The sequence below is a fragment of the Amphiura filiformis genome, chromosome 15 (assembly GCF_039555335.1).
Source record: "Amphiura filiformis chromosome 15, Afil_fr2py, whole genome shotgun sequence".
NCBI lineage: Eukaryota > Metazoa > Echinodermata > Ophiuroidea > Amphilepidida > Amphiuridae > Amphiura > Amphiura filiformis.
In genome coordinates, this window is record NC_092642.1 from 17,928,995 (window position 1) to 17,941,791 (window position 12,797).

Consider the following 12,797-nt stretch of genomic DNA (forward strand, 5'->3'; position numbering starts at 1 on the left):
ATGTCTCTAATTCTTCCTTTTGTTTTAAAGTCTTTGATTTTCTGCCACTGTTTGCGGTAAATATCTTGTAACACTTCATCATCCCTCAGATGTTGAAACAAATCCTCAGTCGGTAGTTCTTCATCAGCATCAGTTGTTTCAAGTCGTTGTCGCTTTGCTGGTTGACTTTCCTCTTGGCTTGCATCTTTGCCGCTTTGAGCCAATGTTTCTGTGAGACAGAAATGAAAAAATGTGTACAGACTATAATTATGTATGATCAATATCAACATGCATGGGTCAGTGGAAGTGATTATAAACATATATAATATAGCAAATATTTATACTAGCACAGTTGCTATGTATCTTTGCACACTCAAACTAAATATATTTGTAAAATAAAGAATTCAAACTTTAATAAAAACTCAAAAGAAGATATATTGCCAAAATTCTAAACTTCTTCCTTTTTTCATTTCTTTTTTCTTTATCGTTTAAAATATTGCAGGATATCATGAGTATGCTATTACTATATACCTTATTGATCAGTTATGATAAATTGTGTGTGTGTGTATTAAATAAATTGTATAGCTTCTCAGGTCAGCGATTGATCAATATTGTGTAAAAATAACTTCCAGCTACAGATCTGGGAAAGCCCTGTGCTATATTGACCATAGAGCCATGATAGATCTATTATGTCAATTGACCAACCTTACTAAATAAAAGGTCTTACTATTGATCATTTCATCAAATAACTTTAACAACTACTATATCTAAGTGGGTGCAGGTAGATGGATCACCACATTTCACTCTTGAAAAGGTGCTTCATAAACATGGGGAATTATTTGTGTGGAATTACTGGTCAAATTTGTCTCTGGATTTATCTTTGATAAAAAAATTGTAATTCATTTCTTTGTCAGGAACAATAATTTAACTGTACAAAACATTATCTCAGTTGAATTGTGTGTTCTTTTATAGAATGAGTTATTATTATCTTCATTATGTGTATTCTACCACGTCTAGCTTCTTGAATCTTCTAGCATTATGGCGAGTTTTAAAAGCTATGCATTGCATAGACACACTTGTGTGGGGGTGTATGGGGGTGTGGATATGCATAGTTTGATGTTTGAGTGCGTATTTGTTTATAATGGTGTTTGTCACAGGGTTTGTTGTTGAAGTTGTTGTGTTGCTGTTTCTGTGTAGGGTGTGTATTTGACTGTCAAACAGACCATTGAACTGAGTTCAAACTCTTAATATAAACTAAATCAATCGAGTTATAATTAAACATACGAGAGTTCGAAACTTACCTTCTGTATGTTCTGTAGGGAAATTCTGCTTGGGAAGTCTTGCACCACAATCTTCCGTATGGGTATGAACAGTCCGTTGGTGACGCTTAAAATTATAGGCACGTGTAAAGGTCTTGTCACAAACATAACATTGTAGAGGCTCCTTGTGCCTCACATTAATAATTTCACCTCTGTCATCAAAATGAGATTTCCGATGTGCTTTTAAATTATCAACTCGTGAAAATGATTTCGTGCAAATGTCACAAACGAAGGATACTCTCACTTGGCTATGCTGGGTACGTAAATGACGTTTCAAATGATAGTTGCGATTAAATGTAGCATTACAGAAGGTACATTGGTGCTTTGCCATGATTTTTAACTTTAGTCTCTTAAGATTGGCATGAACTTGCTGGATACGAAGTATCTTAATCAGGTAGTTTATGTTGTAACTTGAATTAAAGCAAGCTCTAAGGCTGATTGGATCTTGGTAAGATCAGGAGAGTAAATGACCACCAGTCTTAATCAGACGCTCTTATATAGATAGGATCTGTATTGATCTAGACAAGTCCAGACATGTCTCCATTACATCATTGCTATTTTGGGCAATATCCATAACATCATTGCTATTTTTGGAATCAATTCTTTTGTCTTAAAACAAGTCTAAACAAGTTCAAACTAGAAATTTACATGACGTCCTTGAGCTTAAGTAAATAAGAACGAGTCGTTGTCAAAATTCAATAAATATTATTGGAGAAGATGGTAAACAGAGTAATTTATTGATGATTGATCTTAATATTGATTGGAAGTCCTTGGTAGCATAATGTTCTGTTTTGTAAACAAAATATTGATACCTGTTGTTGTCAAGGACAGCAAGTATTGACTTTTTGCCTGAAGCTTTTCAGTAATGAGCTAGAATGAACTATTTATATTAAGATTTATGACAAGTTGAGAGTACTATTACTTTCTAATGTTTTTGTTGTTTGGGTCTATTTTATAATATGTTTCAGTAGCATTTAGCCCATTATAATAGGCACGATGTACTCACTATAGGTGTAATTTATTAAATGACCAAACAAGATACCCGTAAGTTAGTATAAGTATAACATAGGTTACAATACCCTACAGTACTTTACACACTAGTAACACCTCTTGAAATATCGGAAAATTTTATTTCACTTTAACCTACTGCAGTTGTTTTGGATTCTTAACAAAAACAAATATTTATACTGTTGTCCTTAACTACCATCCTATAAACAACCTGCTACTGCCCCTGATTTCCAACCCTTGCCCCTGCTGTTCCTGCTCTTGCCCCTGTATTTTCTGCTCGTGTCCCTAACCACGCCCCCATAACCTTGAACAGTCCAATCAGAGGGCAGGATTTTGATGACTCACCCCTTGCCCCATTGGGATTGTCCAATCAGAGGGCAGGATTTGTCCCATATCCAAGCATATCCAAATCTGCCCCTGAAACTTGCTCATTCACCCTCCTGGAAACCTCCATACCTATACTACTGCTCTGGACCTGGTTATCCCTTACATTTAGACCAATTTATGTTCTATCGGAAGACTGTGATCAGGAACCAGTCAATTCCTCCTACAAAAACGAAACTCTCTTGCAGAGAATCATTGAAAACACTAATAGCTTTCTCGAGCCATTCCTGATTGAATTTTTAACCATTTGCATCGGAATTTTACTAAATCTTTGGAATTCTATGGACACCCACAAAACTATCACGAAAGAGGCCAACAGCATCAATGACCGCAGAAATACCACTTTCAACGACGAAGCCTCAAATGACAAGGATTACTGCGCCGTAAACGTAGATTTGGAGCAAGTTGAGGAAAGGAGTAATGTCGTTCGTCGAAGTAAAATCGTCACTACTTTGCTTATCGTTTTATCAGTGGTTCTATCATCCGGGTATGTTATGATGTACGTCATTTTCAGCGGTCATTTTGGGAAAGTCTTTGACATATCATACGAACATGTCATCTACGTCTACTTTGCCTACAGATTGGCACTTTTTCTTCCTTTGGCAATAGTCATCTTTCCCACTTTTAAAGCAACTTCACAATACCGGATGAGCTTAACGTCTCTGTCAACTCAGGCACTTGTACTGGTATTAGCCAATGTCGTAAACTATATCTTCTCCTTCTTGCACCTTTTTGTATCTTTGGTGGTTTTAAGTTTTCCTGATCCATCTAGTAGTATAAGTGACGGAGAATCAACATATCTATTCATTTCTGCTTGTGCTTACATTTTTGAAAATTGGAGTCACACGTTTTTCATACTAGCGATGAGCAGACTTCACAAATCTGGTGTACCAATTTCTAACTTTCAAAAGTATGGTTTGCTTTATTCGGCTAATATCAATTTGTCGCAGTGGGCAGTTCAGAGTTTAAGCCACACATGGGCGACACACTATATGCCTAATCTTGTTCCAGGATTTTCGTATGTTTTTAGCAATATTACAACACGATTGATAATATTGATAGCGTTCCCTATAATGGATTTTTATCGATTTCATGCAGCTGTCATAGCTTATGAAATTCTCCAGAACTCGAAATAACAATAATATTTATATTTATATTGTGTGCATTCGTAGCTTGACCATCGTCTTACCAAGCTTATTATTCTTTAATATCGCACAACTTTAAACATAGAAAATTATCAACATGTCATTAACATGAACAAATTTTAATATTTCCCCGACTAGCCAGTACACATCAACGTTGAAACAATACTAGTGCATCTGGCCGTTTTAAAACGTTTTGTATGAAAAAATGTTATTGTAAACTATTCTTACAAACATTTTTGCCAAATATTGTGTCAATACTAAAATAACATTATGTTAAAATGTTTGAACCCAGAAAACACAGAAATGTTCTTAAAATGTTTTTTCAAAACCTTTTAATAACATTTAAATGTCGGTTATACAAAGGTCATGAAAACGTTTTTAAAACGTTATTGAAAATATTTTGGGCAAACATTTTTCGCAAAATATTTTTTCAACCCCAAAATAACATTCTGTTTAGAATGTTTTGTATCAAGTTTTCAAGAATGTTTTTGGAATGTTATTAAAACGTTTTATACCCTTTATATAACCCGACATTGTAACGTTTTCTGTAAAACATTTTTGTTTGCTGAGCAGTAGATTATCAAAAATGTTTTTTAAGGTTACGAAAACGTTTTATACTCTTAATATACCCTTTATTTAATCCGACATTTAAACGTTTTCTGACAACCTTTCCTAATCTTTTGCGAATGATGTCGAAAACGTTTTGTGTTTGCTGGGATACTACTGAATAAGACTTGTAAACGGCATCCACTTCTCCAATTATTGGCCAGCCCATCCATTATGATAAGGATAATGAACTGAGTGCAATGCATTAGTCAAGATAATCGCACGCGCCGTGGAGTTATTGCATTTAGCTCGAGAGCCGATAGGCTCGAGAGCTAAATGCAATAACTCCATGGCAAGTGCGATTATCTTGACGAATCATTTGCACGAGTACATTATCCGTCATATACTGAGTGTATTAAAACAATAGGCAATATTAATTGCTGCATTCATTATATTGGTTTGAATATTAGGTAAAATATCTTAAATTTTAAAAACACCGTCAGGTCATTGACCAGGTAGTATTTACTAGTAACTGGTCAAGAAAATCAATCACACTGTATAAGTTAGCTATCAATGGTATCGATTGCGCCATACGTCATACTTTAGTAACTTATTCACGCATGGTTTGTAACCAATTGACTTTATGTTGTGATCATTTAATATCGTGGTTCCGAACACAGAGAGCACTGAAGCAGTTGACCTGGGAACAATCGATTTTGACGTCCCACTACATGTAGTACTACGGTGAATGGAGATGAGAGAATAAACTTATATATCAATATCAACTGGACTTTCTAGTTGTACAATTTGAACTTTAAAATCTACTAATATTGTTAAAACACACGACAGTGAAATTTTTCAATTTGTTCAGCATTACAAAGCATGATCATGATATTATACGCTAGTGTGTGTTTCCCGGGCGTGTTTATGTTATCTTAGATATAGGCCTACATGTAATTCATTTGTAAAATGCTGAATATTTTGTAATGGTGTCATCTTGTATAATTATGGTCCACCTGTTTTTAGCCCTTTTAATTAATAGAAGCTCGATTATTCTCATTTGATGTTTGATTTATTTGAGTTCATTAATCATAATTTATGGCAATGATAGTTGCAAAATAGAACAGTGTGTAACCTATGATTTACAAAGTGCGCATGAAAAAATACCATACCCTATAACTATTTTAACACCACAGAATGTATATTCGTACTTTTTTGGTGGTATATATATCGAACATAGTTATATAAGTTATATAGTAATGCGAAAGTAGTATTTCTAGTATTTGAGCGTGCACGTATTATCTAAAATCTATTGTTTAGCGTGCGGGTTTTAGATAATGTATTGTTTAGCGTGCAGGTTTATATAAACCTGCACGCGAAGTAGTTCGCGAAAATAATGCACGGGAGAAGAATACATAACGATGAATAGAAACGGGCACTAGAAGTATATGACACGATATTGGATAGGCAAAAGACAAAATCCTATCTTTTATTCTCTGAATATTAACCAACATCGTCCTCAACGTAATTTCAAAAGGACTGGAAGAAAGTGATAGAAAAGTTGGACTTATGTCTTTTTCCATTTAAAAACCACATTCCATTTAATGTTTGAAATTGAGCAGTTTTGGACATTCAAAATTCAAATTTTTCATAAAATGTTGAAGATGTTTTAATTTTAAGCAACATTTCTCAAAAGGGGTAATTTTGTGCTAAATTCAACTGGATTTCAACATCTTGCAGGTTAATTTTTGATCAACGTTTTTAATAAATTAAAAAATACCAGAATAAATACAGCTGGATGGTCAATGTAGTCCACTGGGGTGTGGTTTTCAAATGGAATAACCCGATACAGATTTCTTCATAACCACACTCTGATACCGAAACTTACTGTATAGGTAGAATAAACAGTTATTGCTACGCATACCTTTGTTATCTTCAATGTAAGTATAGTTTCATATCCTATATCAGGTTTTTAGGTTTGGATGTAAAAGGGAAAGTATAACAAGACATACACACTGACATACTCCCTATTCCAGAAAAATACAGCACTATTTTTTTTATTATTATTTTGATTCAAAAAATATTTTCCTGCTTAGACAAATGAAACATTGGCCAAATCTTAAAATGTGACTTTCATTGCCAGTTATAGAACTAACTAAATGATTAGGATTCAGTTATGTCTCATATGGCAAAATATTTCTTTTAATCCTAAAAATTTAGTGTTGTATTTTTCTGGAAAATGGAGTAGTGCTAGGAGTCAAAAACTAATGGTCTCCTGTCCAGTGGCACAGTTCATTCCTCCTCAAAATATAACCTCAAATTTTTGAACACAATGCATTCCAACGTCATTCAACGAATGTATAAATACATATTGGTTTAAGAACTGTGTACATATAATAATTACATTGTGAGACCTTAGAACATGTTTCAATCGAGGTTTCAGTTTACGTAGCTCTAGTGGCTAGGAGTGTGTGAACTTATAATGGTATGTTTGCCGTCAACGAAGACGTTTGTGTCTTTTTAAATTGACTATTCTAAATTAAGAAGTTAAATACTTTCAACAAATTTGAAAAATTATGTGTCTCTAGAACATTAACACCATTTTTTGACGACAATTATCATTTCAACCTTGAACATAGCTTTTGTGTTCAACTTCGGAATATCACTCTTTCATAAATTTATAGATATCAAACTGAATTAGAGTACGAGGTAATTTTCTTGATTTTTTTGTCAAAAAAGGCATTTTTATTATGGTAGATATCAACGATCACTGAAAATGAGACAACACCGCTCAAAACTAATTCATGACGATTGTTCTGTCATTATGTCAGCTTTTTGTTCATATTTCATCAAGACAAAAGAGAAAAAGTTATATTTATGAAAAGAAAATCCCAAACACTCTTCTGAAAGATTCGTCTACCATATGTGTACATTCATATCAAAACGATGCACTTGTCGGCTGCTACATGTGTCTCATTTCAAATGCTAGCTAGGAATAAATACTAGACTCATCTCAAGTGGAGGTCACTTCAAATCATCCCCAAGTCACATGGTTTAGGAATACTGAGAGCATTCCTTAACCATGTGATGTGGTAATTATTTGAAGAGAACTCCCCTTGAGATGAGTCTGGTTTATATTTTTAGCTATTATGTGAAATGAGACACATGTAGCAGCTGACAAGTGCATCATTTTGATGTGGATGTACACATATTTTACTGATCTTGATCAGATTCCAGCCGAACAATCACGTAAAGAGCCAGCTGGAAATGAAATGTACATGTCTTGCAAATGGCTGTGTTTAGCGTTGGAGCTATTTTGTGCTTTGATGACAATGTTCAGTGTCGCCGACAATGGGGTGTAACGCGCTTTACCCCAAAGTCCGAAACAGGGTGACAAACAGAAAATTACTAGTAATAATAGGCATGTTCTTCAGAACTGGTGAAATATTACTTGGTTTGAGGTTAAAACCCATTGGGTGTCGACACCTTAAACCAACCTAACATCAAACTAGTGGAGTACCGGGTGGTGTCATAAAAAATTCAAGTAACTTTAATACGGACTGTTAATGCCCTCTATAGTTTGCCCTAGCCATGCAGCCTATATATGTATATGAATGCTGGACAAAATCGAACTGTTAATGCATTTAACTTTGTTTCTGTAAATCTGTGTTGTGGTCCTTATCCCCGACTGTCGTTTCTCCTTTTAGACTTATTTACCTCCGTAATTCACCCCTGGCAATTCTGGCTATATAAAGCAAGAATATAAGCAAAATTGACGGTATTACCAAGTTTGAAGTCCATATCCCTTGGTGGGTTAACATTTTTAACAACTCAAATGGTGGATCCACGATTAGCTTAAGTCATTTGTGTGTACCGGTTGAACAACACTTTACAGGACGAGTGTACATTACCATCCTACCTACTCATTCTACCTACTATTTGTAAAAATATTTACTTTCAGACATATATGTGAATAAACTTGAACTTGAACTTGAACGTACTTTTTAGTCCTTTTATATTGTGTTTCTATTCCATTGTATTCCTCTTGTTCAATATGAATTAGCTATATAATGGCTACAACAATTAACTGTCCAATTAACGTAAGGGGAAGTAATTAATGGATTTTTATGAAGGATTGCGTCTGATTGTCGTCTGATTTGTTCATATAACAGCTAATATATTTGCTTTAAGATTATTTAACGTTATTTTTTGCCGTCAGTTCCTCCAAATTATTAGTCATTTTATGTTGCTTTATAGTTTTGGCCAGGTTACAAATATAATGGTTAATGGTTTTCTTCGATAATAAAATTTTGCTTTCAATTCCTAGTTTAGAATCTAGTCTCATTACGTAGCTGAAAAGACCACTAATAACACAATATTGAGCTTTCAAACTTACAAATTTAGAATCTTGTCAGTTCTCCGTTCAAGGAAACACGCTATTATTATTTTCCGATATTCCGATATCGTACATAGGCTAACTCCATCAGTTGAAATGGGTTCGATAATTCAAGAGCTTGATAGGATGGACTCAGTACATGGGCGACACCAGGTAAGTTTTTATTTCTAAATTGATTTGAAGTTCACAGATCGGGGTAACTATTTTATTTTGTTTGTTAATATTAAAATAAGGAACGATTCACGCGATTTGTCGAAATATGAATTTTGATAGTATGATACGTCCCCAGCAAACACAAAACGTTTTCGACATCATTCGCAAAAGGTTATAAAAGTTGTCAGAAAACGCTTAAATATCGGGTTATATAAAGGTTATATTAAGGGTATAAAACGTTTTCATAAGATTAAAAAACATTTTTTGATAATCTACTGCCCAGCAAACACAAAATGTATTACAGAAAACGTTTAAATGTCGGGTTATATAAAGGGTATAAAAGGTTTTAATAACATTCCAAAAACATTTTTGAAAACTTGATACAAAACATTCTAAACAGAATATTATTTTGGGGTTGAAAAAATATTTTGCGAAAAATGTTTGCCCAAAATATTTGCAATAACGTTTTAAAAACGTTTTAATGACCTTTATATAACCCGACATTTCAACGATATTAAAACGTTTTGAAAAAAAACATTTTAAGAACATTTCTGTGTTTGCTGGGTGCAAATATTTTAACATAATGTTATTTAAGTGTTGACAAAATGTTTGTCAAAAAGTGTTTGCAATAATAGTTTACAATAGCATTTTGAAAACATTGTTAAAATATTGTTGTAGTGTGTTTTAAAACGTTTTCATGACCTTTATATAACCCGACATTTTAATGTTATAATAACGTTTTTACCTAAGCCAAAAGCCAAAGTATAACTTATTTAAAACCTTTTTAAAACGTTCTTGTATTTGCTGGTTCTGTGATGCAAAGATGAAGGCACATTGGTGCAGTAATTTCAATTTTAAATAACCGTTGATTAATATTTTACCTTATGTCGTTGACTGCAATGGCCAACAGTACATTATTTTAATAATCGTGCCTTTCTCATTGGAGAATCAATTCAATTGATAGAGCGTCAATATCATACGTAATGTGTTTTCTGAAATGAAATTTGGTCGTAAACGATTTTATGTTATAAACTGAACTAGCCCAATTTGACGGCTTTACCGTGGCGTTGGCAAATTTATTGTAGCTTATTGTATAGCTAATTTTTTTCGATCGATCAAGATCCCAGTTGTAAAATTAACTTTTAATTTTTAAATTCTGGTTACGAGAAATTATTGCTTTGGCCTCAAATTGATACATTGACCGACCGGTGTATTTCATAGAATCTTACACGCACGAAGGTATAGTGTACGCCGAAGCCCGGGTGACGATGTCAAAGGTTTATATATATATTCCTACTTTTTCTTTTTCAGACTGCAATTCAACCACAGGGTGGCAGTAACGGCAATTACCATTCCGCTCTCATGCTGATATTTCTTCTTGGTAGTGCTGCCATCGCGTTAGCTTTCGTTCCTGTCCTGATTTCTTCATCAAACGAACCTGAAAAGATCTCGACCAACGCCAGAAACGTCACACAGCCAATTCACACGCTTTGTACTATCACGGTGTCCGCCTTTTGTTTGTATTTCATTGGTAGAACGAAAACGTGGAAAAATAATGGTAAAGTAGACTTCATGGAAAGACAGTCACGAAAGTCAATCAACCTCTCTCAACACGTTTACCATTCCACTGATCATGACAAAATTTCAGACCACAATTTGACACCAGCGCGAACTGAAAATCGTCATGAAATACCTTTCTTGCAAATGGTAGTTGTGTTTGGCGTTGGAGCTGGTCTCTGGTTAGTGTGTAACATAATTTATATCATATGCTTCGAGGACAATGAACTATATTGGGTAACCCTTCTTGATGTGTTTACCTACTTATTTTACATAGTTATTCAGATTATTTTTCTTGCAAAATATGGCGGCGCCATACTTCCTAACAACTGCTTATTTCATTATTCAATTGCGTTGATGATTGCTGACAAAGTCTGGGTGTGGATAACGGTAACTTTGGGAAGCTTTGCCAATATCATATCACAAAACGACATCGTAGGAAACAGCACCGCGGAAAACACTACTGAATCAACGTTTTACGAAGCCATCGAAATAACAATGGTATTTTTAGACCCATTCTTCCTGGAATTTTTGACCATTTCTATGGGTCTTCTATTCCACCTGTGGAATCTCATTGGGAAAGACCGTGTAGTGTCCAGAATGAGAGATAGCAGGATTACAACAGATGTGAGACGGTATGCAGATGAAGTGTTAGATGACTACAGCTGCGTGATCGAATCCGATGAAGACCGTAAGCAGGTGTTGTGGTACTATAGTCCTGATGTTACTGAGTCGGAGCAGTATGGACTTTTAAGGTCAAAGGTAAACCACCGCAACAAACGGTTGCACTCGAATGACAAAATCAAAACAGGTTTATTTACCCTATTCGTCATTGTCACTCATGCAGGCTTATTCATATTTGATCTTGTCATTTACCAATTGCACCCATTTCTATCTTGGACCATTTTTGACCTAGGTAACACGCAGTATATGATAAACTATGGAATTCAAATTGCAGTCTTTTTGCCTAATATACTGGCATGTATTGTGACAACATATAAGATCTACCGAACGAATTCGTGCAGATCACTCAGGTTTACGAGTAGTGACTATCTTTTGTTCATCACAGCTGCTGCAAGTTTCATTTGGTTCATTTTGAGGCTCATTGCCGCGACCACTATTTTGAGTATCAATGCAGATTACCTTTATGACCAAGCGATAATTGTTTTATGTTATGCGATATTGTGTATCGTACAAGTTTGGGTTCAAACTCAGATGCTTCTTGCTGCGAAAAGTGTCCACCAGATGGGTCGACCTATATCAAAATGTACGCGTTTCTGTTTGATATATCTCGTAGTAATAAACATATCGCGCTGGTTGCAAGTCGCGATATCTCGTGCATTCCTTGTATACAAGACCAGCTTTCACGTTGTTTTGCAACACTGTTTCGGTGAGGTAACTACAGCAGCGCTGATGTTTCTTTTTTATCCAGCAATGGAACTGTATCATTTTCATTCCGCTGTCGTTGCATATGACATTTTGAAATAATTGCATTACAAAAATGGGTTGGAAGGTGTGAAGCTTCATGATATGCCGGGTTCTAAGGAAAAAAATTGGGTTATTGAAGTCGAAGGTCACACACGGGGATTAAATTTTTAAATGCTTTAAGGGGTGGGGTATGAACTTTTGGACAGTATTTATTATGAGCCCATCAGACATATCGAATTGCATTCTGAATATGAAGAATGTCCTTCTGATATCAAATAATTCTGATTTTTTGAAATTCGCAATGTAATACACATTTATGGCAAATGATTAAAATTGATATTTTTGATATTTAACAGTACTCAAGTAAACTTTATAAATCTGATGATTTATACTTAAAGTGTATGTAAGTGGAATGAAAAGCCGACGATCAATTGAAAATTTTGACCTTCCGTATTGAAGATATGGATTTTCTTCCCAAAACACCGAAACAAATTGGGTCTTTTGGGGAAAAAAATCCATATCTTCAATATGAAAGGTCAAAATTTTCAACTGATCGTCGGCTTTTCCTCCCAGCTACATACACTTTAAGAATATGTCTTTAGATTTATAAAATTTTCTCCGAGGACTGTTTTATCAAAAATGTGAAAAATATTGAATTTTAATAATTTGTCATAAAATTTGTATTATATCGTGAATTTCAAAAAATTAAAATTATTTGATATCAGAAAGACATTCATCGTATTCAGAATGCAATTCGATATGTCTGATGTGCTCTCATGTCCCACGAAAATACTGTCGAAACGCTCAAAACGCTCATTCCAGATCCCTTAATCAAGTTATAAATGATCACAAAAAAGTACAGCTCTTGTCCCAAGAAATAAA